This window comes from Melanerpes formicivorus, unplaced genomic scaffold (assembly GCF_026170545.1).
Source record: "Melanerpes formicivorus ecotype bairdi unplaced genomic scaffold, bMelFor1.0.p_v2 SCAF_25, whole genome shotgun sequence".
Taxonomy (NCBI): domain Eukaryota; kingdom Metazoa; phylum Chordata; class Aves; order Piciformes; family Picidae; genus Melanerpes; species Melanerpes formicivorus.
In genome coordinates, this window is record NW_027142377.1 from 12,922,420 (window position 1) to 12,949,224 (window position 26,805).

Consider the following 26,805-nt stretch of genomic DNA (forward strand, 5'->3'; position numbering starts at 1 on the left):
GCTGAAAATTCTCCGAGGGCACCACACTATCTTTGAAAGTGTAAGTACTGGGGTGAGGCGAGGCGGAGGCAAACCTCTGGTTTGCAGCTGGAGAGGGAGGGCTTGGAGTGACTGGTGCGTAAGAAAGCTTTGGAAACGACCCCTGTCTGCCCTCTCTGCTTCTAAAAGGCTTTTAGCATTGGAAAATAAAACCCACGTGGGGGCCCGGCTGCTGCCCACGCCCAGGGAGGTGCTCAGTGCTGCCACCCGGTGTGTAACGGCCGGCAGTGCAGCCGTGCCGTGGCGTGTGTCGCCCCGGGGGAGCTCAATGCTGCCACCCGGTGTGTACTGGCCGGCAGTGCAGCCGTGCCGCGGCGTGTGCCGCCCCGGGGGAGCTAATTTCTGCAGCCTAACTGCGCTGAATGCTCGAAAATTCTTAGGGGGAGAGCGGAGAGCTTGACTCGAGCGTCGCTATGGATCCGGCGCCTGCGCCCTAGCCCGGATCTGCTTCCCAGTCGCTTCCAGTTCTCTGCCAGTCCTTTGGTGGGGGGAAACTGTTGGGACCGGGAGGGCACCGGGAGGAGGCCATTACTGTGTAGTTTGGTAATACCGACGGCTGCAGCTGGTGCTGAGCTAAACAGAATGATCACAGAAGGCTTTTGCTCTGAAGCCAGAGCTGCCTGCTGGCAGAACGAACGTTTTTCTGACAGCTCTTGGAGGAACATTTCTGTACAGGTGTTCCCCAGGGCTCCTCAGCTGCTCAGAACTCAACGTGTTGTCTTGGAGGGGAATAAAACCCAATGGAAAGCTGAGCGTGAGGTGACAACGCAGGCACCGCCCCCCCCGGCGTGTCACCGCCCCCCCAGCGTGGCACCGCCCCCTCAGCGTGGCACCGCCCCCTCGAGCGTGGCACCGCCTCCCCCAGCGTGGCACCGCCCCCCCCAGCGTGTCACCGCCCCCCTCCAGCGTGTCACCGCCCCCCCCCAGCGTGTCACCGCCCCCCCCAGCGTGTCACCGCCCCCCTCCAGCGTGTCACCGCCCCCCTCCAGCGTGTCACCGCCCCCCTCCAGCGTGTCACCGCCCCCCTCCAGCGTGGCACCGCCCCCCTCCAGCGTGTCACCGCCCCCCTCCAGCGTGTCACCGCCCCCCCAGCGTGGCACCGCCCCCCTCCAGCGTGTCACCGCCCCCCTCCAGCGTGTCACCGCCCCCCTCCAGCGTGTCACCGCCCCCCCCAGCGTGGCACCGCCCCCCAGCGTGGCACCGCCCCCCCAGCGTGGCACCGCCCCCGCCCAGCGTGTCACCACCCCCCTCCAGCGTGTCACCGCCCCCCAGCCTGAACCCCACCCCCCAGCATGGCACCGCCCTCAACAGCATGGCGCCAGATGCTTTCAGGGTTGTGGCTGGTAGAGGTTGCAGCTCTTCTGCTGTGTCCCAGGTCAGTGCCAGTCTCTGCTGCTTTGTGGGGTTTCTCTATAGCAGCCGCTGGAGGTGCGCGGGGCTTGGGGGGGTGGCCACCGGCGGGGCAGCGCGGGGCTTTTGGGGGGGGGGGGGGGGGGGCGTGTCCGGGCTTGACCGGTGGGGCTCTGCGGGGGTGGCGGCTGCTGCCTCAACCGTACCCAGAGGCCCCGTGGGAGCTCAATGCTGCCACCCTGTGTGTAATGGCCGGCAGTGCAGCCGTGCCGCGGCGTGTGCCGCCCCGGGGGAGCTCAATGCTGCCACCCGGTGTGTAATGGCCGGCAGTGCAGCCGTACCGCGGCGTATAGCGCCCCGTGGGAGCTCAGTGCTCAACCCTGTGTGTAATGGCCGCAGTGCAGCCGTGCCGCGGCGTGTGCCGCCCCGTGGGAGCTAATTTCTGCAGCCTAACTGCGCCGAATGCTCGAAAATTCTTAAGGGAAGAGCGGAGAGCGGAGAGCTTGACTCGAGTGTCGCTATGGATCCGGCGCCTGCGCCCTAGCCCGGCTCTGCTGGCGCCACAGGGGCAGTGTTCCGGTGGTCGCTATGGATCCGGCGCCTGCGCCCTAGCCCGGCTCTGCTCGCGCCAGGGGGGCAGCGTCCCGGTGGTCGCTATGGATCCGGCGCCTGCGCCCTAGCCCGGCTCTGCTGGCGCCAGAGGGGCGGCGTCCCGGTGGTCGCTATGGATCCGGCGCCTGCGCCCTAGCCCGGCTCTGCTCGCGCCAGGGGGGCAGCGTCCCGGTGGTCGCTATGGAAAAAAAATCCATCTGAAAAAAGAAGTAGCAGAGAAGGAAAGCTGAAGCTGCAAAGATTGCAGTCCCCTCAGTTCTGGTTGTAGCCGGGTGGGGGTTGGTCTCTTCTCCCAGGCAAGCAGCACCAGAACAAGAGGACACAGTCTCAAGCTGTGCCAGGGGAGGTTTAGGCTGGATGTTAGGAAGAGGCTTACAGCTTGGCCAAAGACTCTTCCGGTCCCTGTCTTCTGGTCGTGACCAGCAGCGTGCACGGGTGGCCAAGAAGGCCACTGGCAACCTGGCCAATATCAGGATCAGAGTGGCCAGCAGGAGCAGGGAGGTCATTCTGCCCCTGCACTTGGCACTGGTTAGGGCACACCTTGAGTCCCGTGTCCAGTTCTGGGCCCCTCCGTTTAAGCAAGACGTTGAGTTGCTGGAAGGTGTCCGGAGAAGGGCAACAAAGCTGGGGAGGGGTTTGGAGCACAGGCCTGTGAGGAGAGGCTGAGGGAGCTGGGGTTGCTTAGCCTGGAGAAGAGGAGGCTCAGGGGAGACCTTCTTGCTTTCTACGACTCCCTGAAGGGAGGTTGTAGCCAGGTGGGGGTTGGTCTCTTCTTCCAGGCAAGCAGCACCAGAACAAGAGGACACAGTCTCAAGCTGTGCCAGGGGAGGTTTAGGCTAGAGGTTAGGAAGAGGTTCTGCACAGAGAGAGTGATTGCCCATTGGAATGGGCTGCCCAGGGAGGTGGTGGAGTCACCATCTTTGGAGGTGTTCAGGAGGAGACTGGATAGGGTGCTTGGTTGCATGGTTTAGTTGATTAGGTGGTGTTGGATGATAGCTTGGACACGATGATCTTGAAGGTCTCTTCCAACCTGGTCCATTCCATCCCATTCCAATCAACTAAACCATGGCACTGAGTGCCTCATCCAGTCTCTTTCTAAACACTCCCAGTGATGGTGACTCCACCACCTCCCTGGGCAGCACATTCCAAAGGCCAATCTCTCTTTCAACCTGCTCTATTCTATTCTATGAAGACCTTCTTCCTAACATCCTGGTTTCATTGGTGAGAGCAACAGACTTGGTTGCTGCCACCCGCTGCTAAGGGGTCTGAGTGGCCCCCAAATGGGGTTTGGAGGCAGGTAAAGGTTTCTTTTGGCGTGTGAAGGGGTTTTGTGGGCATCTAGAAGGGGTGTGGAGCCCCCTGAAAGGGTCTGGGATAGTGTCAGGGGGTTCTGGGCTGGTCTACCAGCGGGTCTGGGGACATTAGAAGCGTCTGGGGGTACCTAAAATGGAGCTGGGCGTATGAGATGGGGGGTTTGGGTGCCTCCAAAGGGGTTTTGTGGGCATCTAAGTTGGGGAATCTGGGGGGGTCCTGAAGGAGTTGGGGGGTTCTCGTCAAGCTATGAGCAGACACACAGAGAGATGTTAACGGACTTTCTTTGATCATTCCAGGTCTGGTGTGCTGGGACTGGCAGGATCTTCCTGAGCTGTCCATGTACAGTTTCTGTCGACACTCTTCAGCTCGTACATCCGGTTTGCTGACAGAGGGTGTGGGGTTTGTGGGGCCCGGCAGCGAGAGCTTTCCAAAGAGGAGCTCTTCAGGGCAGCTCCAAGGTTAGGTTTGGATTCTCCTGGAGTCGCACACAGAACGACTCTCACGATTCCAGTGGTCTAATTTCATAGCTGCATTTTCATCTCTCTGCCTAGGTGACAGGACGACCTCACTAATGAAGAGAGATAGCCTGAGCTCTGCAGGAACCTTGAACCCAAGCAGCCAGTGCCTTCTGTGAGTACAAGCTGTCCTTGCTCAACGTGGAAGTAGTTGAGAGCTGAAGCCAGACCACACCATAATTCCCTCAGCTTCCTCTTCTGCAGATTAAACAGTCCCAGTTCCCTCAGCCACTCCTCATAAGACTTGTTATCCAGACCCCTCACCAGCTTTGTGGCCCTTCTCTGGACTCACTCTCTCACAAGGGGTGTCCTGGGGAACACCACTTGTGCCCGGCCGGCCACCGGCTGGGTTTAACTCTGTTCCCCACCGCTCTTGGGGCCTGGCCATCCATCCTGTTCTGCTGTCCAGCAGTCCCTTTGAAAAAAAATCCATCTGAAAAAAGAAGTAGCAGAGAAGGAAAGCTGAAGCTGCAAAGACTGCAGTCCCCTCAGTTCTGGTTGTAGCCAGGTGGGGGTTGGTCTCTTCTCCCAGGAAAGCAGCACCAGAGCAAGAGGACACAGTCTCAAGCTGTGCCAGGGGAGGTTTAGGCTGGATGTTAGGAAGAAGGTCTTCATAGAATAGAATAGAGCAGGTTGAAAGAGAGATTGGCCTTTGGAATGTGCTGCTCAGTGAGGTGGTGCCCAGGGAGTCACCATCACTGGAAGTGTTTAGAAAGAGACTGGATGAGGCACTCAGTGCCATGGTTTAGTTGATTAGATGGTGTTGGAATGGAATGGTATGGAATGGAACGGAATAGAAAAGAATAGACCAGACCGAGTTGGAAGAGACCTTCAAGATCATCGTGTCCAACCTATCATCCAACACCACCTAATCAACTAAACCATGCAACCAAGCACCCTATCCAGTCTCCTCCTGAACACCTCCAAAGATGGTGACTCCACCACCTCCCTGGGCAGCCCATTCCAATGGGCCATCACTCTCTCTGTGCAGAACCTCTTCCTAACCTCTAGCCTAAACCTCCCCTGGTGCAGCCTGAGACTGTGTCCTCTTGCTGGGCCCGGTGATGATCAAAGTTCTTTTCCAACCTGCTTACTCCTGTTTGGGTTTATTCTCCTGTATGAATTGTCAGTTCAAAGCACTCGAGAGAAATGATGTGATGGCTGTGCTGCAAAGCATCAGACTGGGGACCGAAAGACAACCTCCTGTGGATCGATGTACCGGGATATTCCAGGAACCTCTGTGCTGCCATAGACCTGGACTTAAACTCGTTCCAGATGCCGCGGTGTGTTCCACATGACAATCGCACTCGGCACGTGAAGAGTGGCCAAGAGACTTCCCTTGTTTCCTTTGTGGAAGGCTTTTGTTTGTCCCCCGGCCCCGGGGGCCGTGTTCCTCTCGGGCAGGCTGCGGACGAGGCTGCCCTCGGCAGCAGGCGTGCCGCAAGCGGAGCGGCGAAGCTGTGTTCCTGGCAGTTCTCTCTCCGCCTGGATCAGGACAAAGGTACCGGCTGACAAGGACTTGCACTGACACAGGGTCAGAGAGCTGAGAGCACCAAAGGGTTTAATTGGTGAGAGCAACAGACTTGGTTGCTGCCACCCGCTGCTAAGGGGTCTGAGTGGGCCCCAAATGGGGTTTGGAGGCAGGTAAAGGTTTCTTTTGGCGTGTGAAGGGGTTTTGTGGGCATCTAGAAGGGGTGTGGAGCCCCCTGAAAGGGTCTGGGATAGTGTCAGGGGGTTCTGGGCTGGTCCACCAGCGGGTCTGGGGACATTAGAAGCGTCTGGGGGTACCTAAAACGGAGCTGGGCGTATCAGATGGGGGGTTTGGGTGCCTCCAAAGGGGTTTTGTGGGCATCTAAGTTGGGGAATCTGTGGGGGTCCTGAAGGAGTTGGGGGGTTCTCAGTGAGGTTTTGGAGTCTCTATGGAGTGCCTGCAGTCTCCTGGAGTGCCTGTGCTTGAAACCCCCCAGAGGCCGCGCAGAGTGGTGCTCACAGTAGCTCTGCAAGCCTGCCATGGGCTCAGGAGGCTGTGCAGCGGTTAAACCTTTTCTTTTGCTCAAGCACAATCTTTCTGAATTCTTTTCTTGGATTTTTTTTTTCCCAGGGTGATGTGAAACTGTCTGATTTTGGGCTAAGCACAGCTGTTCAGAAGTCTCAGAGACCTGAGCTCTACAGGAACCTTGAACCCAAGCAGCCAGTGCCTTCTGTGAGTACAAGCTGTCCTTGTTCAACGTGGAACTAGTTGAGAGCTGAAGCCAGACCACACCATAATTCCCTTAGCTTCCTCTTCTGCAGATTAAACAGTCCCAGTTCCTTCAGCCACTCCTCAGAAGACTTGTTATCCAGACCCCTCACCAGCTTTGTGGCCCTTCTCTGGACTCACTCTCTCACAAGGGGTGTCCTGGGGAACACCACTTGTGCCCGGCCGGCCACCGGCTGGGTTTAACTCTGTTCCCCACCGCTCTTGGGGCCTGGCCATCCATCCTGTTCTGCTGTCCAGCAGTCCCTTTGAAAAAAAATCCATCTGAAAAAAGAAGTAGCAGAGAAGGAAAGCTGAAGCTGCAAAGACTGCAGTCCCCTCAGTTCTTGTGGTACCCTCTGTGAGATCCTAAGCCACCTGAACTGAGCCGGTCAGGCAGCCAAGCTAGTGCAGCAGTGTCTTCTGGAGAGTTGATAGGAGCCAGTTCTGTGGGGTTTGTTGAAGTGAGTGGCCAGTCGTTCTACATGAACAATTGTCTTAGTGCTAGCAAGCAGGAGGCTCTGAAGTGTGGTACTTTGAGAGCTCCATTCATACTTGCCCTTCAGGAGGAGCCAGCTCTTTCATTGAAGGATCTTCCTGAGCTGTCCAAGTACAATTTGTGTTGACACTTTTCAGCTCTTACATCCAGGTTGCTGACAGAGGATGTTGGGTTTGTGGGCCCTGGCAGCGACAGTTTTCCAAAGAGGAGCTCTAAGGCCAGCTGCAAGGTTAGGTTTGGATTCTCCAGGGGTGCCTGTGCTTGAAAGCCCCCCAGAGGCCGTGCAGAGTGGTGCTCGCAGTAGCTCTGTGCAAGTCTGCCATGGGCTCAGGAGGCCAGTATCTAGAGAGAGGGAGAGGGAAGGACAGTGACACTTCTAAGACAGTTTTAAAGAAATAATTATGAGAAGAGGCAAATTAATTCTGGGGACTCATGTGATATATCTGTTTAAGAGAAAAAAAAATGAAGGAGGTTTCTGACCATAACCAGGCTGACAAAGCACAGTAATGTGGTTTCCTATGGGATTCAACTCCTCCTGCATTGCACAGGACACTTCAACAGCTGTCCTGACAAGCTCTAAGTAATGAACTTAATCCACCCTGTGCAAGCAATGGGGCAAAAGATTACAAAATCCATGTATGCAATTGAGATGTGTTACATTGGGACGCCCAGGATACACCTCATCAAGCTCTCCTAGTTTTTAGACGCAAGATGGAAGAAGGAAGGGGGAAGACAGAGCAGAAGGTCTATTTAAATATGAAACTCCTAGGCTGAAAGAAAAGAAAAACATTTTAAAGAGCACTCAGTGAGACTCTGTCACCAGCATAGCTAATCACAGAATCACTGAGTGTTAGGGGTTGGAAGGGACCCCAAAATAGCATCCGGTCCAACCCCTGTGCCAGTGCAGGATCACCTGGGGCAGGTTTTGAATGTCTCCAGAGACTCCACTAACTCTCTGGGCAGCCTGCTCCAGGGCTCTGGCACACACAGTGAAAAGGTTTTCCCTTCTGTTCCTGTGGAACTTCCTCCTTTTATTCGTCGGACACAGCGAAGCCGCTCGGTCGTGTTGCTGCGGCAAGGTGACCCACCCTGTAGTTCAGGGCCTGGGTCTCTGCCTTCATGGCAGCCTGTTCCCTTGGCACCCTGTCAGCTTAACAGCCCTGTACCTGGGGTCTGTGTGACGAGTTGTGGAGCCCTCCATTCCCCCTTCTGTCCCCAGCAGCAGCCCAAGGTCCCTGTAAGCAGGGCTGGGGAGGCTGCTTTAGGCAGCTAACAGGAACCAACCTTGCCTGGCCCTTAGGGGGCTGAGGTCAGTCCCTGGGCTCCTGAAGAGGTGGTGTTGCGCTGCTGCCAGGAGGGCCGGCCCGTAGGTGGGGCACGGGCCAGAGCCTGTGGCTCTCTGTGGGGCTTTTTGGGAGTGCTGCTGAGGCCTCACTCTGTCCTGTTGGCATCCTTTGTCAGGGTAGCCAGATCCTAGGCCTGATGTCTATCGTTAGCTCAATCGCAGAATTTCCTCGTCTGCTGTTCCTGTCCGTAAATTTTTGCCAGTGCTTCTGTAATAAAAAGGTTTTTATTTCTCCTGTAACTTGCAAGCTGGTGACCTCCTTAGGAGCACCACTGTGTTGTTCACAAAGTTCTTTGCTGTTGCAAAGCTGGGAGAAGTGTGAGGTTCAGCTGATGAAGTTTCTCTCTTTTAGAAGTGTCTGCTCAGCCGTCCTCTTCCTGGATCTCGGAGCTTTGTCTCTCCCTGTTTGCGGTGCCCCGACAAGGACTTGTGCCGACACATCCTCGGGAAGCTGAAACCACCAAAGGGTTTAATGGGTTTGAGACAAAATTCACCCAACTCCTTCTGCGGTGGTGTACGGGAAAGAGTCGGTAGGGGAAGCCGCAGGACAGCCTGCAGCAAAGCTCAGGACTTGTTCCCTCGCCTCTTCCTTCTGCGCGTGTCCTCGTCGGCCGCCTGTAAGCGAGACGCTTCGCCAGCTGGCTTGTTTGAATTCAGTAAAGTTATGGCATGGAAGTTATCTGGTAGGAGTCGTTGCTAAACAGATGTAGTTGAAGCTTTGTATCTTCCGTTCTCTCTACGAGTTATTCTAATCTTGCCCTGTTGGTTTAGCCCATCAGTTTTCATGTTCTCTTCATCTATTAGTAGCAGAAGAAAGGGCCCCTTGATTCCAGTATTTCTTGCTGTAGTTCAGAGGTAGAGTTGGCTTTCCCTCTGACCTTTTATACTTTTACTTTGTGTTAAGTGGAACCCAAAACTGAATAGGATACTTTGTGTAAAGCTTGAGCAGCCCTTAACTTTCGAATTATTATACTGCATGCACTACTGCTTTGCAACATTCACAGGACTGTGGTGGTGTCAGACAGTTCACTTGCATTTAGCTCCTCAGGGGCCAGGCCTTCCTTTGGGCTGATAGTCTTGGCCAAAGCTGCAATGTTCAGTCCTTGCTGTGAAAGGCAGGAGGTGCTGGCTGGGCAGTTTGCTTTATTTTGTGCCTTTCTGGGGGCGAATCAAAGGGAGTGGGGGGATTGTGGGTGGGCTGGTTCTGCCACGTGGGGCAGGGGGCTGCTGCAGCAGAGGAGCAGGTGAGCGAGGGCTGGGGGCCCCCCCCTAAAGTGCTGAAAATTCTCCGAGGGCACCACACTATCTTTGAAAGTGTAAGTACTGGGGTGAGGCGAGGCGGAGGCAAACCTCTGGTTTGCAGCTGGAGAGGGAGGGCTTGGAGTGACTGGTGCGTAAGAAAGCTTTGGAAACGACCCCTGTCTGCCCTCTCTGCTTCTAAAAGGCTTTTAGCATTGGAAAATAAAACCCACGTGGGGGCCCGGCTGCTGCCCACGCCCAGGGAGGTGCTCAGTGCTGCCACCCGGTGTGTAACGGCCGGCAGTGCAGCCGTGCCGTGGCGTGTGTCGCCCCGGGGGAGCTCAATGCTGCCACCCGGTGTGTACTGGCCGGCAGTGCAGCCGTGCCGCGGCGTGTGCCGCCCCGGGGGAGCTAATTTCTGCAGCCTAACTGCGCTGAATGCTCGAAAATTCTTAGGGGGAGAGCGGAGAGCTTGACTCGAGCGTCGCTATGGATCCGGCGCCTGCGCCCTAGCCCGGATCTGCTTCCCAGTCGCTTCCAGTTCTCTGCCAGTCCTTTGGTGGGGGGAAACTGTTGGGACCGGGAGGGCACCGGGAGGAGGCCATTACTGTGTAGTTTGGTAATACCGACGGCTGCAGCTGGTGCTGAGCTAAACAGAATGATCACAGAAGGCTTTTGCTCTGAAGCCAGAGCTGCCTGCTGGCAGAACGAACGTTTTTCTGACAGCTCTTGGAGGAACATTTCTGTACAGGTGTTCCCCAGGGCTCCTCAGCTGCTCAGAACTCAACGTGTTGTCTTGGAGGGGAATAAAACCCAATGGAAAGCAGAGCGTGAGGTGACAACGCAGGCACCGCCCCCCCCGGCGTGTCACCGCCCCCCCAGCGTGGCACCGCCCCCTCAGCGTGGCACCGCCCCCTCGAGCGTGGCACCGCCTCCCCCAGCGTGGCACCGCCCCCCCCAGCGTGGCACCGCCCCCCTCCAGCGTGTCACCGCCCCCCCCAGCGTGTCACCGCCCCCCCCAGCGTGTCACCGCCCCCCTCCAGCGTGTCACCGCCCCCCTCCAGCGTGGCACCGCCCCCCTCCAGCGTGTCACCGCCTCCCCCAGCGTGGCACCGCCCCCCCAGCGTGTCACCGCCCCCCCAGCGTGGCACCGCCCCCCTCCAGCGTGTCACCGCCCCCCTCCAGCGTGTCACCGCCCCCCTCCAGCGTGTCACCGCCCCCCCTCCAGCGTGTCACCGCCCCCCTCCAGCGTGTCACCGCCCCCCTCCAGCGTGTCACCGCCCCCCTCCAGCGTGTCACCGCCCCCCTCCAGCGTGTCACCGCCCCCCTCCAGCGTGTCACCGCCCCCCTCCAGCGTGTCACCGCCCCCCTCCAGCGTGTCACCGCCCCCCCAGCGTGGCACCGCCCCCCCAGCGTGGCACCGCCCCCGCCCAGCGTGTCACCACCCCCCTCCAGCGTGTCACCGCCCCCCAGCCTGAACCCCACCCCCCAGCATGGCACCGCCCTCAACAACATGGCGCCAGATGCTTTCAGGGTTGTGGCTGGTAGAGGTTGCAGCTCTTCTGCTGTGTCCCAGGTCAGTGCCAGTCTCTGCTGCTTTGTGGGGTTTCTCTATAGCAGCCGCTGGAGGTGCGCGGGGCTTGGGGGGGTGGCCACCGGCGGGGCAGCGCGGGGCTTTTGGGGGGGGGGGGGGGGGCGTGTCCGGGCTTGACCGGTGGGGCTCTGCGGGGGTGGCGGCTGCTGCCTCAACCGTACCCAGAGGCCCCGTGGGAGCTCAATGCTGCCACCCTGTGTGTAATGGCCGGCAGTGCAGCCGTGCCGCGGCGTGTGCCGCCCCGGGGGAGCTCAATGCTGCCACCCTGTGTGTAATGGCCGGCAGTGCAGCCGTGCCGCGGCGTGTGCCGCCCCGGGGGAGCTCAATGCTGCCACCCGGTGTGTAATGGCCGGCAGTGCAGCCGTACCGCGGCGTATAGCGCCCCGTGGGAGCTCAGTGCTCAACCCTGTGTGTAATGGCCGCAGTGCAGCCGTGCCGCGGCGTGTGCCGCCCCGTGGGAGCTAATTTCTGCAGCCTAACTGCGCCGAATGCTCGAAAATTCTTAAGGGAAGAGCGGAGAGCGGAGAGCTTGACTCGAGTGTCGCTATGGATCCGGCGCCTGCGCCCTAGCCCGGCTCTGCTCGCGCCAGGGGGGCAGCGTCCCGGTGGTCGCTATGGAAAAAAAATCCATCTGAAAAAAGAAGTAGCAGAGAAGGAAAGCTGAAGCTGCAAAGATTGCAGTCCCCTCAGTTCTGGTTGTAGCCGGGTGGGGGTTGGTCTCTTCTCCCAGGCAAGCAGCACCAGAACAAGAGGACACAGTCTCAAGCTGTGCCAGGGGAGGTTTAGGCTGGATGTTAGGAAGAGGCTTACAGCTTGGCCAAAGACTCTTCCGATCCCTGTCTTCTGGTCGTGACCAGCAGCGTGCACGGGTGGCCAAGAAGGCCACTGGCAACCTGGCCAATATCAGGATCAGAGTGGCCAGCAGGAGCAGGGAGGTCATTCTGCCCCTGCACTTGGCACTGGTTAGGGCACACCTTGAGTCCCGTGTCCAGTTCTGGGCCCCTCCGTTTAAGCAAGACGTTGAGTTGCTGGAAGGTGTCCGGAGAAGGGCAACAAAGCTGGGGAGGGGTTTGGAGCACAGGCCTGTGAGGAGAGGCTGAGGGAGCTGGGGTTGCTTAGCCTGGAGAAGAGGAGGCTCAGGGGAGACCTTCTTGCTTTCTACGACTCCCTGAAGGGAGGTTGTAGCCAGGTGGCGGTTGGTCTCTTCTTCCAGGCAAGCAGCACCAGAACAAGAGGACACAGTCTCAAGCTGTGCCAGGGGAGGTTTAGGCTAGAGGTTAGGAAGAGGTTCTGCACAGAGAGAGTGATTGCCCATTGGAATGGGCTGCCCAGGGAGGTGGTGGAGTCACCATCTTTGGAGGTGTTCAGGAGGAGACTGGATAGGGTGCTTGGTTGCATGGTTTAGTTGATTAGGTGGTGTTGGATGATAGCTTGGACACGATGATCTTGAAGGTCTCTTCCAACCTGGTCCATTCCATCCCATTCCAATCAACTAAACCATGGCACTGAGTGCCTCATCCAGTCTCTTTCTAAACACTCCCAGTGATGGTGACTCCACCACCTCCCTGGGCAGCACATTCCAAAGGCCAATCTCTCTTTCAACCTGCTCTATTCTATTCTATGAAGACCTTCTTCCTAACATCCTGGTTTCATTGGTGAGAGCAACAGACTTGGTTGCTGCCACCCGCTGCTAAGGGGTCTGAGTGGCCCCCAAATGGGGTTTGGAGGCAGGTAAAGGTTTCTTTTGGCGTGTGAAGGGGTTTTGTGGGCATCTAGAAGGGGTGTGGAGCCCCCTGAAAGGGTCTGGGATAGTGTCAGGGGGTTCTGGGCTGGTCTACCAGCGGGTCTGGGGACATTAGAAGCGTCTGGGGGTACCTAAAATGGAGCTGGGCGTATGAGATGGGGGGTTTGGGTGCCTCCAAAGGGGTTTTGTGGGCATCTAAGTTGGGGAATCTGGGGGGGTCCTGAAGGAGTTGGGGGGTTCTCGTCAAGCTATGAGCAGACACACAGAGAGATGTTAACGGACTTTCTTTGATCATTCCAGGTCTGGTGTGCTGGGACTGGCAGGATCTTCCTGAGCTGTCCATGTACAGTTTCTGTCGACACTCTTCAGCTCGTACATCCGGTTTGCTGACAGAGGGTGTGGGGTTTGTGGGGCCCGGCAGCGAGAGCTTTCCAAAGAGGAGCTCTTCAGGGCAGCTCCAAGGTTAGGTTTGGATTCTCCTGGAGTCGCACACAGAACGACTCTCACGATTCCAGTGGTCTAATTTCATAGCTGCATTTTCATCTCTCTGCCTAGGTGACAGGACGACCTCACTAATGAAGAGAGATAGCCTGAGCTCTGCAGGAACCTTGAACCCAAGCAGCCAGTGCCTTCTGTGAGTACAAGCTGTCCTTGCTCAACGTGGAAGTAGTTGAGAGCTGAAGCCAGACCACACCATAATTCCCTCAGCTTCCTCTTCTGCAGATTAAACAGTCCCAGTTCCCTCAGCCACTCCTCATAAGACTTGTTATCCAGACCCCTCACCAGCTTTGTGGCCCTTCTCTGGACTCACTCTCTCACAAGGGGTGTCCTGGGGAACACCACTTGTGCCCGGCCGGCCACCGGCTGGGTTTAACTCTGTTCCCCACCGCTCTTGGGGCCTGGCCATCCATCCTGTTCTGCTGTCCAGCAGTCCCTTTGAAAAAAAATCCATCTGAAAAAAGAAGTAGCAGAGAAGGAAAGCTGAAGCTGCAAAGACTGCAGTCCCCTCAGTTCTGGTTGTAGCCAGGTGGGGGTTGGTCTCTTCTCCCAGGAAAGCAGCACCAGAGCAAGAGGACACAGTCTCAAGCTGTGCCAGGGGAGGTTTAGGCTGGATGTTAGGAAGAAGGTCTTCATAGAATAGAATAGAGCAGGTTGAAAGAGAGATTGGCCTTTGGAATGTGCTGCTCAGTGAGGTGGTGCCCAGGGAGTCACCATCACTGGAAGTGTTTAGAAAGAGACTGGATGAGGCACTCAGTGCCATGGTTTAGTTGATTAGATGGTGTTGGAATGGAATGGTATGGAATGGAACGGAATAGAAAAGAATAGACCAGACCGAGTTGGAAGAGACCTTCAAGATCATCGTGTCCAACCTATCATCCAACACCACCTAATCAACTAAACCATGCAACCAAGCACCCTATCCAGTCTCCTCCTGAACACCTCCAAAGATGGTGACTCCACCACCTCCCTGGGCAGCCCATTCCAATGGGCCATCACTCTCTCTGTGCAGAACCTCTTCCTAACCTCTAGCCTAAACCTCCCCTGGTGCAGCCTGAGACTGTGTCCTCTTGCTGGGCCCGGTGATGATCAAAGTTCTTTTCCAACCTGCTTACTCCTGTTTGGGTTTATTCTCCTGTATGAATTGTCAGTTCAAAGCACTCGAGAGAAATGATGTGATGGCTGTGCTGCAAAGCATCAGACTGGGGACCGAAAGACAACCTCCTGTGGATCGATGTACCGGGATATTCCAGGAACCTCTGTGCTGCCATAGACCTGGACTTAAACTCGTTCCAGATGCCGCGGTGTGTTCCACATGACAATCGCACTCGGCACGTGAAGAGTGGCCAAGAGACTTCCCTTGTTTCCTTTGTGGAAGGCTTTTGTTTGTCCCCCGGCCCCGGGGGCCGTGTTCCTCTCGGGCAGGCTGCGGACGAGGCTGCCCTCGGCAGCAGGCGTGCCGCAAGCGGAGCGGCGAAGCTGTGTTCCTGGCAGTTCTCTCTCCGCCTGGATCAGGACAAAGGTACCGGCTGACAAGGACTTGCACTGACACAGGGTCAGAGAGCTGAGAGCACCAAAGGGTTTAATTGGTGAGAGCAACAGACTTGGTTGCTGCCACCCGCTGCTAAGGGGTCTGAGTGGGCCCCAAATGGGGTTTGGAGGCAGGTAAAGGTTTCTTTTGGCGTGTGAAGGGGTTTTGTGGGCATCTAGAAGGGGTGTGGAGCCCCCTGAAAGGGTCTGGGATAGTGTCAGGGGGTTCTGGGCTGGTCCACCAGCGGGTCTGGGGACATTAGAAGCGTCTGGGGGTACCTAAAACGGAGCTGGGCGTATCAGATGGGGGGTTTGGGTGCCTCCAAAGGGGTTTTGTGGGCATCTAAGTTGGGGAATCTGTGGGGGTCCTGAAGGAGTTGGGGGGTTCTCAGTGAGGTTTTGGAGTCTCTATGGAGTGCCTGCAGTCTCCTGGAGTGCCTGTGCTTGAAACCCCCCAGAGGCCGCGCAGAGTGGTGCTCACAGTAGCTCTGCAAGCCTGCCATGGGCTCAGGAGGCTGTGCAGCGGTTAAACCTTTTCTTTTGCTCAAGCACAATCTTTCTGAATTCTTTTCTTGGATTTTTTTTTTCCCAGGGTGATGTGAAACTGTCTGATTTTGGGCTAAGCACAGCTGTTCAGAAGTCTCAGAGACCTGAGCTCTACAGGAACCTTGAACCCAAGCAGCCAGTGCCTTCTGTGAGTACAAGCTGTCCTTGTTCAACGTGGAACTAGTTGAGAGCTGAAGCCAGACCACACCATAATTCCCTTAGCTTCCTCTTCTGCAGATTAAACAGTCCCAGTTCCTTCAGCCACTCCTCAGAAGACTTGTTATCCAGACCCCTCACCAGCTTTGTGGCCCTTCTCTGGACTCACTCTCTCACAAGGGGTGTCCTGGGGAACACCACTTGTGCCCGGCCGGCCACCGGCTGGGTTTAACTCTGTTCCCCACCGCTCTTGGGGCCTGGCCATCCATCCTGTTCTGCTGTCCAGCAGTCCCTTTGAAAAAAAATCCATCTGAAAAAAGAAGTAGCAGAGAAGGAAAGCTGAAGCTGCAAAGACTGCAGTCCCCTCAGTTCTTGTGGTACCCTCTGTGAGATCCTAAGCCACCTGAACTGAGCCGGTCAGGCAGCCAAGCTAGTGCAGCAGTGTCTTCTGGAGAGTTGATAGGAGCCAGTTCTGTGGGGTTTGTTGAAGTGAGTGGCCAGTCGTTCTACATGAACAATTGTCTTAGTGCTAGCAAGCAGGAGGCTCTGAAGTGTGGTACTTTGAGAGCTCCATTCATACTTGCCCTTCAGGAGGAGCCAGCTCTTTCATTGAAGGATCTTCCTGAGCTGTCCAAGTACAATTTGTGTTGACACTTTTCAGCTCTTACATCCAGGTTGCTGACAGAGGATGTTGGGTTTGTGGGCCCTGGCAGCGACAGTTTTCCAAAGAGGAGCTCTAAGGCCAGCTGCAAGGTTAGGTTTGGATTCTCCAGGGGTGCCTGTGCTTGAAAGCCCCCCAGAGGCCGTGCAGAGTGGTGCTCGCAGTAGCTCTGTGCAAGTCTGCCATGGGCTCAGGAGGCCAGTATCTAGAGAGAGGGAGAGGGAAGGACAGTGACACTTCTAAGACAGTTTTAAAGAAATAATTATGAGAAGAGGCAAATTAATTCTGGGGACTCATGTGATATATCTGTTTAAGAGAAAAAAAAATGAAGGAGGTTTCTGACCATAACCAGGCTGACAAAGCACAGTAATGTGGTTTCCTATGGGATTCAACTCCTCCTGCATTGCACAGGACACTTCAACAGCTGTCCTGACAAGCTCTAAGTAATGAACTTAATCCACCCTGTGCAAGCAATGGGGCAAAAGATTACAAAATCCATGTATGCAATTGAGATGTGTTACATTGGGACGCCCAGGATACACCTCATCAAGCTCTCCTAGTTTTTAGACGCAAGATGGAAGAAGGAAGGGGGAAGACAGAGCAGAAGGTCTATTTAAATATGAAACTCCTAGGCTGAAAGAAAAGAAAAACATTTTAAAGAGCACTCAGTGAGACTCTGTCACCAGCATAGCTAATCACAGAATCACTGAGTGTTAGGGGTTGGAAGGGACCCCAAAATAGCATCCGGTCCAACCCCTGTGCCAGTGCAGGATCACCTGGGGCAGGTTTTGAATGTCTCCAGAGACTCCACTAACTCTCTGGGCAGCCTGCTCCAGGGCTCTGGCACACACAGTGAAAAGGTTTTCCCTTCTGTTCCTGTGGAACTTCCTCCTTTTATTCGTCGGACACAGCGAAGCCGCTCGGTCGTGTTGCTGCGGCAAGGTGACCCACCCTGTAGTTCAGGGCCTGGGTCTCTGCCTTCATGGCAGCCTGTTCCCTTGGCACCCTGTCAGCTTAACAGCCCTGTACTTGGGGTCTGTGTGACGAGTTGTGGAGCCCTCCATTCCCCCTTCTGTCCCCAGCAGCAGCCCAAGGTCCCTGTAAGCAGGGCTGGGGAGGCTGCTTTAGGCAGCTAACAGGAACCAACCTTGCCTGGCCCTTAGGGGGCTGAGGTCAGTCCCTGGGCTCCTGAAGAGGTGGTGTTGCGCTGCTGCCAGGAGGGCCGGCCCGTAGGTGGGGCACGGGCCAGAGCCTGTGGCTCTCTGTGGGGCTTTTTGGGAGTGCTGCTGAGGCCTCACTCTGTCCTGTTGGCATCCTTTGTCAGGGTAGCCAGATCCTAGGCCTGATGTCTATCGTTAGCTCAATTGCAGAATTTCCTCGTCTTCTGTTCCTGTCCGTAAATTTTTGCCAGTGCTTCTGTAATAAAAAGGTTTTTATTTCTCCTGTAACTTGCAAGCTGGTGACCTCCTTAGGAGCACCACTGTGTTGTTCACAAAGTTCTTTGCTGTTGCAAAGCTGGGAGAAGTGTGAGGTTCAGCTGATGAAGTTTCTCTCTTTTAGAAGTGTCTGCTCAGCCGTCCTCTTCCTGGATCTCGGAGCTTTGTCTCTCCCTGTTTGCGGTGCCCCGACAAGGACTTGTGCCGACACATCCTCGGGAAGCTGAAACCACCAAAGGGTTTAATGGGTTTGAGACAAAATTCACCCAACTCCTTCTGCGGTGGTGTACGGGAAAGAGTCGGTAGGGGAAGCCGCAGGACAGCCTGCAGCAAAGCTCAGGACTTGTTCCCTCGCCTCTTCCTTCTGCGCGTGTCCTCGTCGGCCGCCTGTAAGCGAGACGCTTCGCCAGCTGGCTTGTTTGAATTCAGTAAAGTTATGGCATGGAAGTTATCTGGTAGGAGTCGTTGCTAAACAGATGTAGTTGAAGCTTTGTATCTTCCGTTCTCTCTACGAGTTATTCTAATCTTGCCCTGTTGGTTTAGCCCATCAGTTTTCATGTTCTCTTCATCTATTAGTAGCAGAAGAAAGGGCCCCTTGATTCCAGTATTTCTTGCTGTAGTTCAGAGGTAGAGTTGGCTTTCCCTCTGACCTTTTATACTTTTACTTTGTGTTAAGTGGAACCCAAAACTGAATAGGATACTTTGTGTAAAGCTTGAGCAGCCCTTAACTTTCGAATTATTATACTGCATGCACTACTGCTTTGCAACATTCACAGGACTGTGGTGGTGTCAGACAGTTCACTTGCATTTAGCTCCTCAGGGGCCAGGCCTTCCTTTGGGCTGATAGTCTTGGCCAAAGCTGCAATGTTCAGTCCTTGCTGTGAAAGGCAGGAGGTGCTGGCTGGGCAGTTTGCTTTATTTTGTGCCTTTCTGGGGGCGAATCAAAGGGAGTGGGGGGATTGTGGGTGGGCTGGTTCTGCCACGTGGGGCAGGGGGCTGCTGCAGCAGAGGAGCAGGTGAGCGAGGGCTGGGGGCCCCCCCCTAAAGTGCTGAAAATTCTCCGAGGGCACCACACTATCTTTGAAAGTGTAAGTACTGGGGTGAGGCGAGGCGGAGGCAAACCTCTGGTTTGCAGCTGGAGAGGGAGGGCTTGGAGTGACTGGTGCGTAAGAAAGCTTTGGAAACGACCCCTGTCTGCCCTCTCTGCTTCTAAAAGGCTTTTAGCATTGGAAAATAAAACCCACGTGGGGGCCCGGCTGCTGCCCACGCCCAGGGAGGTGCTCAGTGCTGCCACCCGGTGTGTAACGGCCGGCAGTGCAGCCGTGCCGTGGCGTGTGTCGCCCCGGGGGAGCTCAATGCTGCCACCCGGTGTGTACTGGCCGGCAGTGCAGCCGTGCCGCGGCGTGTGCCGCCCCGGGGGAGCTAATTTCTGCAGCCTAACTGCGCTGAATGCTCGAAAATTCTTAGGGGGAGAGCGGAGAGCTTGACTCGAGCGTCGCTATGGATCCGGCGCCTGCGCCCTAGCCCGGATCTGCTTCCCAGTCGCTTCCAGTTCTCTGCCAGTCCTTTGGTGGGGGGAAACTGTTGGGACCGGGAGGGCACCGGGAGGAGGCCATTACTGTGTAGTTTGGTAATACCGACGGCTGCAGCTGGTGCTGAGCTAAACAGAATGATCACAGAAGGCTTTTGCTCTGAAGCCAGAGCTGCCTGCTGGCAGAACGAACGTTTTTCTGACAGCTCTTGGAGGAACATTTCTGTACAGGTGTTCCCCAGGGCTCCTCAGCTGCTCAGAACTCAACGTGTTGTCTTGGAGGGGAATAAAACCCAATGGAAAGCTGAGCGTGAGGTGACAACGCAGGCACCGCCCCCCCCGGCGTGTCACCGCCCCCCCAGCGTGGCACCGCCCCCTCAGCGTGGCACCGCCCCCTCGAGCGTGGCACCGCCTCCCCCAGCGTGGCACCGCCCCCCCCAGCGTGGCACCGCCCCCCTCCAGCGTGTCACCGCCCCCCCCAGCGTGTCACCGCCCCCCCAGCGTGTCACCGCCCCCCTCCAGCGTGTCACCGCCCCCCTCCAGCGTGGCACCGCCCCCCTCCAGCGTGTCACCGCCTCCCCCAGCGTGTCACCGCCCCCCCAGCGTGTCACCGCCCCCCCCAGCGTGGCACCGCCCCCCTCCAGCGTGGCACCGCCCCCCCTCCAGCGTGTCACCGCCCCCCTCCAGCGTGTCACCGCCCCCCTCCAGCGTGTCACCGCCCCCCTCCAGCGTGTCACCGCCCCCCTCCAGCGTGTCACCGCCCCCCTCCAGCGTGTCACCGCCCCCCTCCAGCGTGTCACCGCCCCCCTCCAGCGTGTCACCGCCCCCCTCCAGCGTGTCACCGCCCCCCTCCAGCGTGTCACCGCCCCCCTCCAGCGTGTCACCGCCCCCCCAGCGTGGCACCGCCCCCCCAGCGTGGCACCGCCCCCGCCCAGCGTGTCACCACCCCCCTCCAGCGTGTCACCGCCCCCCAGCCTGAACCCCACCCCCCAGCATGGCACCGCCCTCAACAACATGGCGCCAGATGCTTTCAGGGTTGTGGCTGGTAGAGGTTGCAGCTCTTCTGCTGTGTCCCAGGTCAGTGCCAGTCTCTGCTGCTTTGTGGGGTTTCTCTATAGCAGCCGCTGGAGGTGCGCGGGGCTTGGGGGGGTGGCCACCGGCGGGGCAGCGCGGGGCTTTTGGGGGGGGGGGGGGGGGCGTGTCCGGGCTTGACCGGTGGGGCTCTGCGGGGGTGGCGGCTGCTGCCTCAACCGTACCCAGAGGCCCCGTGGGAGCTCAATGCTGCCACCCTGTGTGTAATGGCCGGCAGTGCAGCCGTGCCGCGGCGTGTGCCGCCCCGGGGGAGCTCAATGCTGCCACCCTGTGTGTAATGGCCGGCAGTGCAGCCGTGCCGCGGCGTGTGCCGCCCCGGGGGAGCTCAATGCTGCCACCCGGTGTGTAATGGCCGGCAGTGCAGCCGTACCGCGGCGTATAGCGCCCCGTGGGAGCTCAGTGCTCAACCCTGTGTGTAATGGCCGCAGTGCAGCCGTGCCGCGGCGTGTGCCGCCCCGTGGGAGCTAATTTCTGCAGCCTAACTGCGCCGAATGCTCGAAAATTCTTAAGGGAAGAGCGGAGAGCGGAGAGCTTGACTCGAGTGTCGCTATGGATCCGGCGCCTGCGCCCTAGCCCGGCTCTGCTCGCGCCAGGGGGGCAGCGTCCCGGTGGTCGCTATGGAAAAAAAATCCATCTGAAAAAAGAAGTAGCAGAGAAGGAAAGCTGAAGCTGCAAAGATTGCAGTCCCCTCAGTTCTGGTTGTAGCCGGGTGGGGGTTGGTCTCTTCTCCCAGGCAAGCAGCACCAGAACAAGAGGACACAGTCTCAAGCTGTGCCAGGGGAGGTTTAGGCTGGATGTTAGGAAGAGGCTTACAGCTTGGCCAAAGACTCTTCCGGTCCCTGTCTTCTGGTCGTGACCAGCAGCGTGCACGGGTGGCCAAGAAGGCCACTGGCAACCTGGCCAATATCAGGATCAGAGTGGCCAGCAGGAGCAGGGAGGTCATTCTGCCCCTGCACTTGGCACTGGTTAGGGCACACCTTGAGTCCCGTGTCCAGTTCTGGGCCCCTCCGTTTAAGCAAGACGTTGAGTTGCTGGAAGGTGTCCGGAGAAGGGCAACAAAGCTGGGGAGGGGTTTGGAGCACAGGCCTGTGAGGAGAGGCTGAGGGAGCTGGGGTTGCTTAGCCTGGAGAAGAGGAGGCTCAGGGGAGACCTTCTTGCTTTCTACGACTCCCTGAAGGGAGGTTGTAGCCAGGTGGCGGTTGGTCTCTTCTTCCAGGCAAGCAGCACCAGAACAAGAGGACACAGTCTCAAGCTGTGCCAGGGGAGGTTTAGGCTAGAGGTTAGGAAGAGGTTCTGCACAGAGAGAGTGATTGCCCATTGGAATGGGCTGCCCAGGGAGGTGGTGGAGTCACCATCTTTGGAGGTGTTCAGGAGGAGACTGGATAGGGTGCTTGGTTGCATGGTTTAGTTGATTAGGTGGTGTTGGATGATAGCTTGGACACGATGATCTTGAAGGTCTCTTCCAACCTGGTCCATTCCATCCCATTCCAATCAACTAAACCATGGCACTGAGTGCCTCATCCAGTCTCTTTCTAAACACTCCCAGTGATGGTGACTCCACCACCTCCCTGGGCAGCACATTCCAAAGGCCAATCTCTCTTTCAACCTGCTCTATTCTATTCTATGAAGACCTTCTTCCTAACATCCTGGTTTCATTGGTGAGAGCAACAGACTTGGTTGCTGCCACCCGCTGCTAAGGGGTCTGAGTGGCCCCCAAATGGGGTTTGGAGGCAGGTAAAGGTTTCTTTTGGCGTGTGAAGGGGTTTTGTGGGCATCTAGAAGGGGTGTGGAGCCCCCTGAAAGGGTCTGGGATAGTGTCAGGGGGTTCTGGGCTGGTCTACCAGCGGGTCTGGGGACATTAGAAGCGTCTGGGGGTACCTAAAATGGAGCTGGGCGTATGAGATGGGGGGTTTGGGTGCCTCCAAAGGGGTTTTGTGGGCATCTAAGTTGGGGAATCTGGGGGGGTCCTGAAGGAGTTGGGGGGTTCTCGTCAAGCTATGAGCAGACACACAGAGAGATGTTAACGGACTTTCTTTGATCATTCCAGGTCTGGTGTGCTGGGACTGGCAGGATCTTCCTGAGCTGTCCATGTACAGTTTCTGTCGACACTCTTCAGCTCGTACATCCGGTTTGCTGACAGAGGGTGTGGGGTTTGTGGGGCCCGGCAGCGAGAGCTTTCCAAAGAGGAGCTCTTCAGGGCAGCTCCAAGGTTAGGTTTGGATTCTCCTGGAGTCGCACACAGAACGACTCTCACGATTCCAGTGGTCTAATTTCATAGCTGCATTTTCATCTCTCTGCCTAGGTGACAGGACGACCTCACTAATGAAGAGAGATAGCCTGAGCTCTGCAGGAACCTTGAACCCAAGCAGCCAGTGCCTTCTGTGAGTACAAGCTGTCCTTGCTCAACGTGGAAGTAGTTGAGAGCTGAAGCCAGACCACACCATAATTCCCTCAGCTTCCTCTTCTGCAGATTAAACAGTCCCAGTTCCCTCAGCCACTCCTCATAAGACTTGTTATCCAGACCCCTCACCAGCTTTGTGGCCCTTCTCTGGACTCACTCTCTCACAAGGGGTGTCCTGGGGAACACCACTTGTGCCCGGCCGGCCACCGGCTGGGTTTAACTCTGTTCCCCACCGCTCTTGGGGCCTGGCCATCCATCCTGTTCTGCTGTCCAGCAGTCCCTTTGAAAAAAAATCCATCTGAAAAAAGAAGTAGCAGAGAAGGAAAGCTGAAGCTGCAAAGACTGCAGTCCCCTCAGTTCTGGTTGTAGCCAGGTGGGGGTTGGTCTCTTCTCCCAGGCAAGCAGCACCAGAGCAAGAGGACACAGTCTCAAGCTGTGCCAGGGGAGGTTTAGGCTGGATGTTAGGAAGAAGGTCTTCATAGAATAGAATAGAGCAGGTTGAAAGAGAGATTGGCCTTTGGAATGTGCTGCTCAGTGAGGTGGTGCCCAGGGAGTCACCATCACTGGAAGTGTTTAGAAAGAGACTGGATGAGGCACTCAGTGCCATGGTTTAGTTGATTAGATGGTGTTGGAATGGAATGGTATGGAATGGAACGGAATAGAAAAGAATAGACCAGACCGAGTTGGAAGAGACCTTCAAGATCATCGTGTCCAACCTATCATCCAACACCACCTAATCAACTAAACCATGCAACCAAGCACCCTATCCAGTCTCCTCCTGAACACCTCCAAAGATGGTGACTCCACCACCTCCCTGGGCAGCCCATTCCAATGGGCCATCACTCTCTCTGTGCAGAACCTCTTCCTAACCTCTAGCCTAAACCTCCCCTGGTGCAGCCTGAGACTGTGTCCTCTTGCTGGGCCCGGTGATGATCAAAGTTCTTTTCCAACCTGCTTACTCCTGTTTGGGTTTATTCTCCTGTATGAATTGTCAGTTCAAAGCACTCGAGAGAAATGATGTGATGGCTGTGCTGCAAAGCATCAGACTGGGGACCGAAAGACAACCTCCTGTGGATCGATGTACCGGGATATTCCAGGAACCTCTGTGCTGCCATAGACCTGGACTTAAACTCGTTCCAGATGCCGCGGTGTGTTCCACATGACAATCGCACTCGGCACGTGAAGAGTGGCCAAGAGACTTCCCTTGTTTCCTTTGTGGAAGGCTTTTGTTTGTCCCCCGGCCCCGGGGGCCGTGTTCCTCTCGGGCAGGCTGCGGACGAGGCTGCCCTCGGCAGCAGGCGTGCCGCAAGCGGAGCGGCGAAGCTGTGTTCCTGGCAGTTCTCTCTCCGCCTGGATCAGGACAAAGGTACCGGCTGACAAGGACTTGCACTGACACAGGGTCAGAGAGCTGAGAGCACCAAAGGGTTTAATTGGTGAGAGCAACAGACTTGGTTGCTGCCACCCGCTGCTAAGGGGTCTGAGTGGGCCCCAAATGGGGTTTGGAGGCAGGTAAAGGTTTCTTTTGGCGTGTGAAGGGGTTTTGTGGGCATCTAGAAGGGGTGTGGAGCCCCCTGAAAGGGTCTGGGATAGTGTCAGGGGGTTCTGGGCTGGTCCACCAGCGGGTCTGGGGACATTAGAAGCGTCTGGGGGTACCTAAAACGGAGCTGGGCGTATCAGATGGGGGGTTTGGGTGCCTCCAAAGGGGTTTTGTGGGCATCTAAGTTGGGGAATCTGTGGGGGTCCTGAAGGAGTTGGGGGGTTCTCAGTGAGGTTTTGGAGTCTCTATGGAGTGCCTGCAGTCTCCTGGAGTGCCTGTGCTTGAAACCCCCCAGAGGCCGCGCAGAGTGGTGCTCACAGTAGCTCTGCAAGCCTGCCATGGGCTCAGGAGGCTGTGCAGCGGTTAAACCTTTTCTTTTGCTCAAGCACAATCTTTCTGAATTCTTTTCTTGGATTTTTTTTTTCCCAGGGTGATGTGAAACTGTCTGATTTTGGGCTAAGCACAGCTGTTCAGAAGTCTCAGAGACCTGAGCTCTACAGGAACCTTGAACCCAAGCAGCCAGTGCCTTCTGTGAGTACAAGCTGTCCTTGTTCAACGTGGAACTAGTTGAGAGCTGAAGCCAGACCACACCATAATTCCCTTAGCTTCCTCTTCTGCAGATTAAACAGTCCCAGTTCCTTCAGCCACTCCTCAGAAGACTTGTTATCCAGACCCCTCACCAGCTTTGTGGCCCTTCTCTGGACTCACTCTCTCACAAGGGGTGTCCTGGGGAACACCACTTGTGCCCGGCCGGCCACCGGCTGGGTTTAACTCTGTTCCCCACCGCTCTTGGGGCCTGGCCATCCATCCTGTTCTGCTGTCCAGCAGTCCCTTTGAAAAAAAATCCATCTGAAAAAAGAAGTAGCAGAGAAGGAAAGCTGAAGCTGCAAAGACTGCAGTCCCCTCAGTTCTTGTGGTACCCTCTGTGAGATCCTAAGCCACCTGAACTGAGCCGGTCAGGCAGCCAAGCTAGTGCAGCAGTGTCTTCTGGAGAGTTGATAGGAGCCAGTTCTGTGGGGTTTGTTGAAGTGAGTGGCCAGTCGTTCTACATGAACAATTGTCTTAGTGCTAGCAAGCAGGAGGCTCTGAAGTGTGGTACTTTGAGAGCTCCATTCATACTTGCCCTTCAGGAGGAGCCAGCTCTTTCATTGAAGGATCTTCCTGAGCTGTCCAAGTACAATTTGTGTTGACACTTTTCAGCTCTTACATCCAGGTTGCTGACAGAGGATGTTGGGTTTGTGGGCCCTGGCAGCGACAGTTTTCCAAAGAGGAGCTCTAAGGCCAGCTGCAAGGTTAGGTTTGGATTCTCCAGGGGTGCCTGTGCTTGAAAGCCCCCCAGAGGCCGTGCAGAGTGGTGCTCGCAGTAGCTCTGTGCAAGTCTGCCATGGGCTCAGGAGGCCAGTATCTAGAGAGAGGGAGAGGGAAGGACAGTGACACTTCTAAGACAGTTTTAAAGAAATAATTATGAGAAGAGGCAAATTAATTCTGGGGACTCATGTGATATATCTGTTTAAGAGAAAAAAAAATGAAGGAGGTTTCTGACCATAACCAGGCTGACAAAGCACAGTAATGTGGTTTCCTATGGGATTCAACTCCTCCTGCATTGCACAGGACACTTCAACAGCTGTCCTGACAAGCTCTAAGTAATGAACTTAATCCACCCTGTGCAAGCAATGGGGCAAAAGATTACAAAATCCATGTATGCAATTGAGATGTGTTACATTGGGACGCCCAGGATACACCTCATCAAGCTCTCCTAGTTTTTAGACGCAAGATGGAAGAAGGAAGGGGGAAGACAGAGCAGAAGGTCTATTTAAATATGAAACTCCTAGGCTGAAAGAAAAGAAAAACATTTTAAAGAGCACTCAGTGAGACTCTGTCACCAGCATAGCTAATCACAGAATCACTGAGTGTTAGGGGTTGGAAGGGACCCCAAAATAGCATCCGGTCCAACCCCTGTGCCAGTGCAGGATCACCTGGGGCAGGTTTTGAATGTCTCCAGAGACTCCACTAACTCTCTGGGCAGCCTGCTCCAGGGCTCTGGCACACACAGTGAAAAGGTTTTCCCTTCTGTTCCTGTGGAACTTCCTCCTTTTATTCGTCGGACACAGCGAAGCCGCTCGGTCGTGTTGCTGCGGCAAGGTGACCCACCCTGTAGTTCAGGGCCTGGGTCTGTGCCTTCATGGCAGCCTGTTCCCTTGGCACCCTGTCAGCTTAACAGCCCTGTACTTGGGGTCTGTGTGACGAGTTGTGGAGCCCTCCATTCCCCCTTCTGTCCCCAGCAGCAGCCCAAGGTCCCTGTAAGCAGGGCTGGGGAGGCTGCTTTAGGCAGCTAACAGGAACCAACCTTGCCTGGCCCTTAGGGGGCTGAGGTCAGTCCCTGGGCTCCTGAAGAGGTGGTGTTGCGCTGCTGCCAGGAGGGCCGGCCCGTAGGTGGGGCACGGGCCAGAGCCTGTGGCTCTCTGTGGGGCTTTTTGGGAGTGCTGCTGAGGCCTCACTCTGTCCTGTTGGCATCCTTTGTCAGGGTAGCCAGATCCTAGGCCTGATGTCTATCGTTAGCTCAATTGCAGAATTTCCTCGTCTGCTGTTCCTGTCCGTAAATTTTTGCCAGTGCTTCTGTAATAAAAAGGTTTTTATTTCTCCTGTAACTTGCAAGCTGGTGACCTCCTTAGGAGCACCACTGTGTTGTTCACAAAGTTCTTTGCTGTTGCAAAGCTGGGAGAAGTGTGAGGTTCAGCTGATGAAGTTTCTCTCTTTTAGAAGTGTCTGCTCAGCCGTCCTCTTCCTGGATCTCGGAGCTTTGTCTCTCCCTGTTTGCGGTGCCCCGACAAGGACTTGTGCCGACACATCCTCGGGAAGCTGAAACCACCAAAGGGTTTAATGGGTTTGAGACAAAATTCACCCAACTCCTTCTGCGGTGGTGTACGGGA

The 26,805-nt window shown here is 56.2% G+C and overlaps 3 long non-coding RNA genes across 3 annotated transcripts; all 3 read left to right on the forward strand.

Moving 5' to 3' along the window:
• The first annotated feature begins 3,572 nt into the window (after window positions 1-3,572).
• Window positions 3,573-5,395, forward strand: LOC137448656 (uncharacterized). Its single transcript, XR_010989181.1, has 3 exons — window positions 3,573-3,773; window positions 3,867-3,945; window positions 4,961-5,395. It is a non-coding gene; the product is annotated as an uncharacterized lncRNA (long non-coding RNA).
• Window positions 5,396-12,748: 7,353 nt separating this feature from the next.
• Window positions 12,749-14,571, forward strand: LOC137448657 (uncharacterized). Its single transcript, XR_010989182.1, has 3 exons — window positions 12,749-12,949; window positions 13,043-13,121; window positions 14,137-14,571. It is a non-coding gene; the product is annotated as an uncharacterized lncRNA (long non-coding RNA).
• Window positions 14,572-21,945: 7,374 nt separating this feature from the next.
• On the forward strand, window positions 21,946-23,768 carry LOC137448658 (uncharacterized). Its single transcript, XR_010989183.1, has 3 exons — window positions 21,946-22,146; window positions 22,240-22,318; window positions 23,334-23,768. It is a non-coding gene; the product is annotated as an uncharacterized lncRNA (long non-coding RNA).
• Window positions 23,769-26,805: the final 3,037 nt, after the last annotated feature.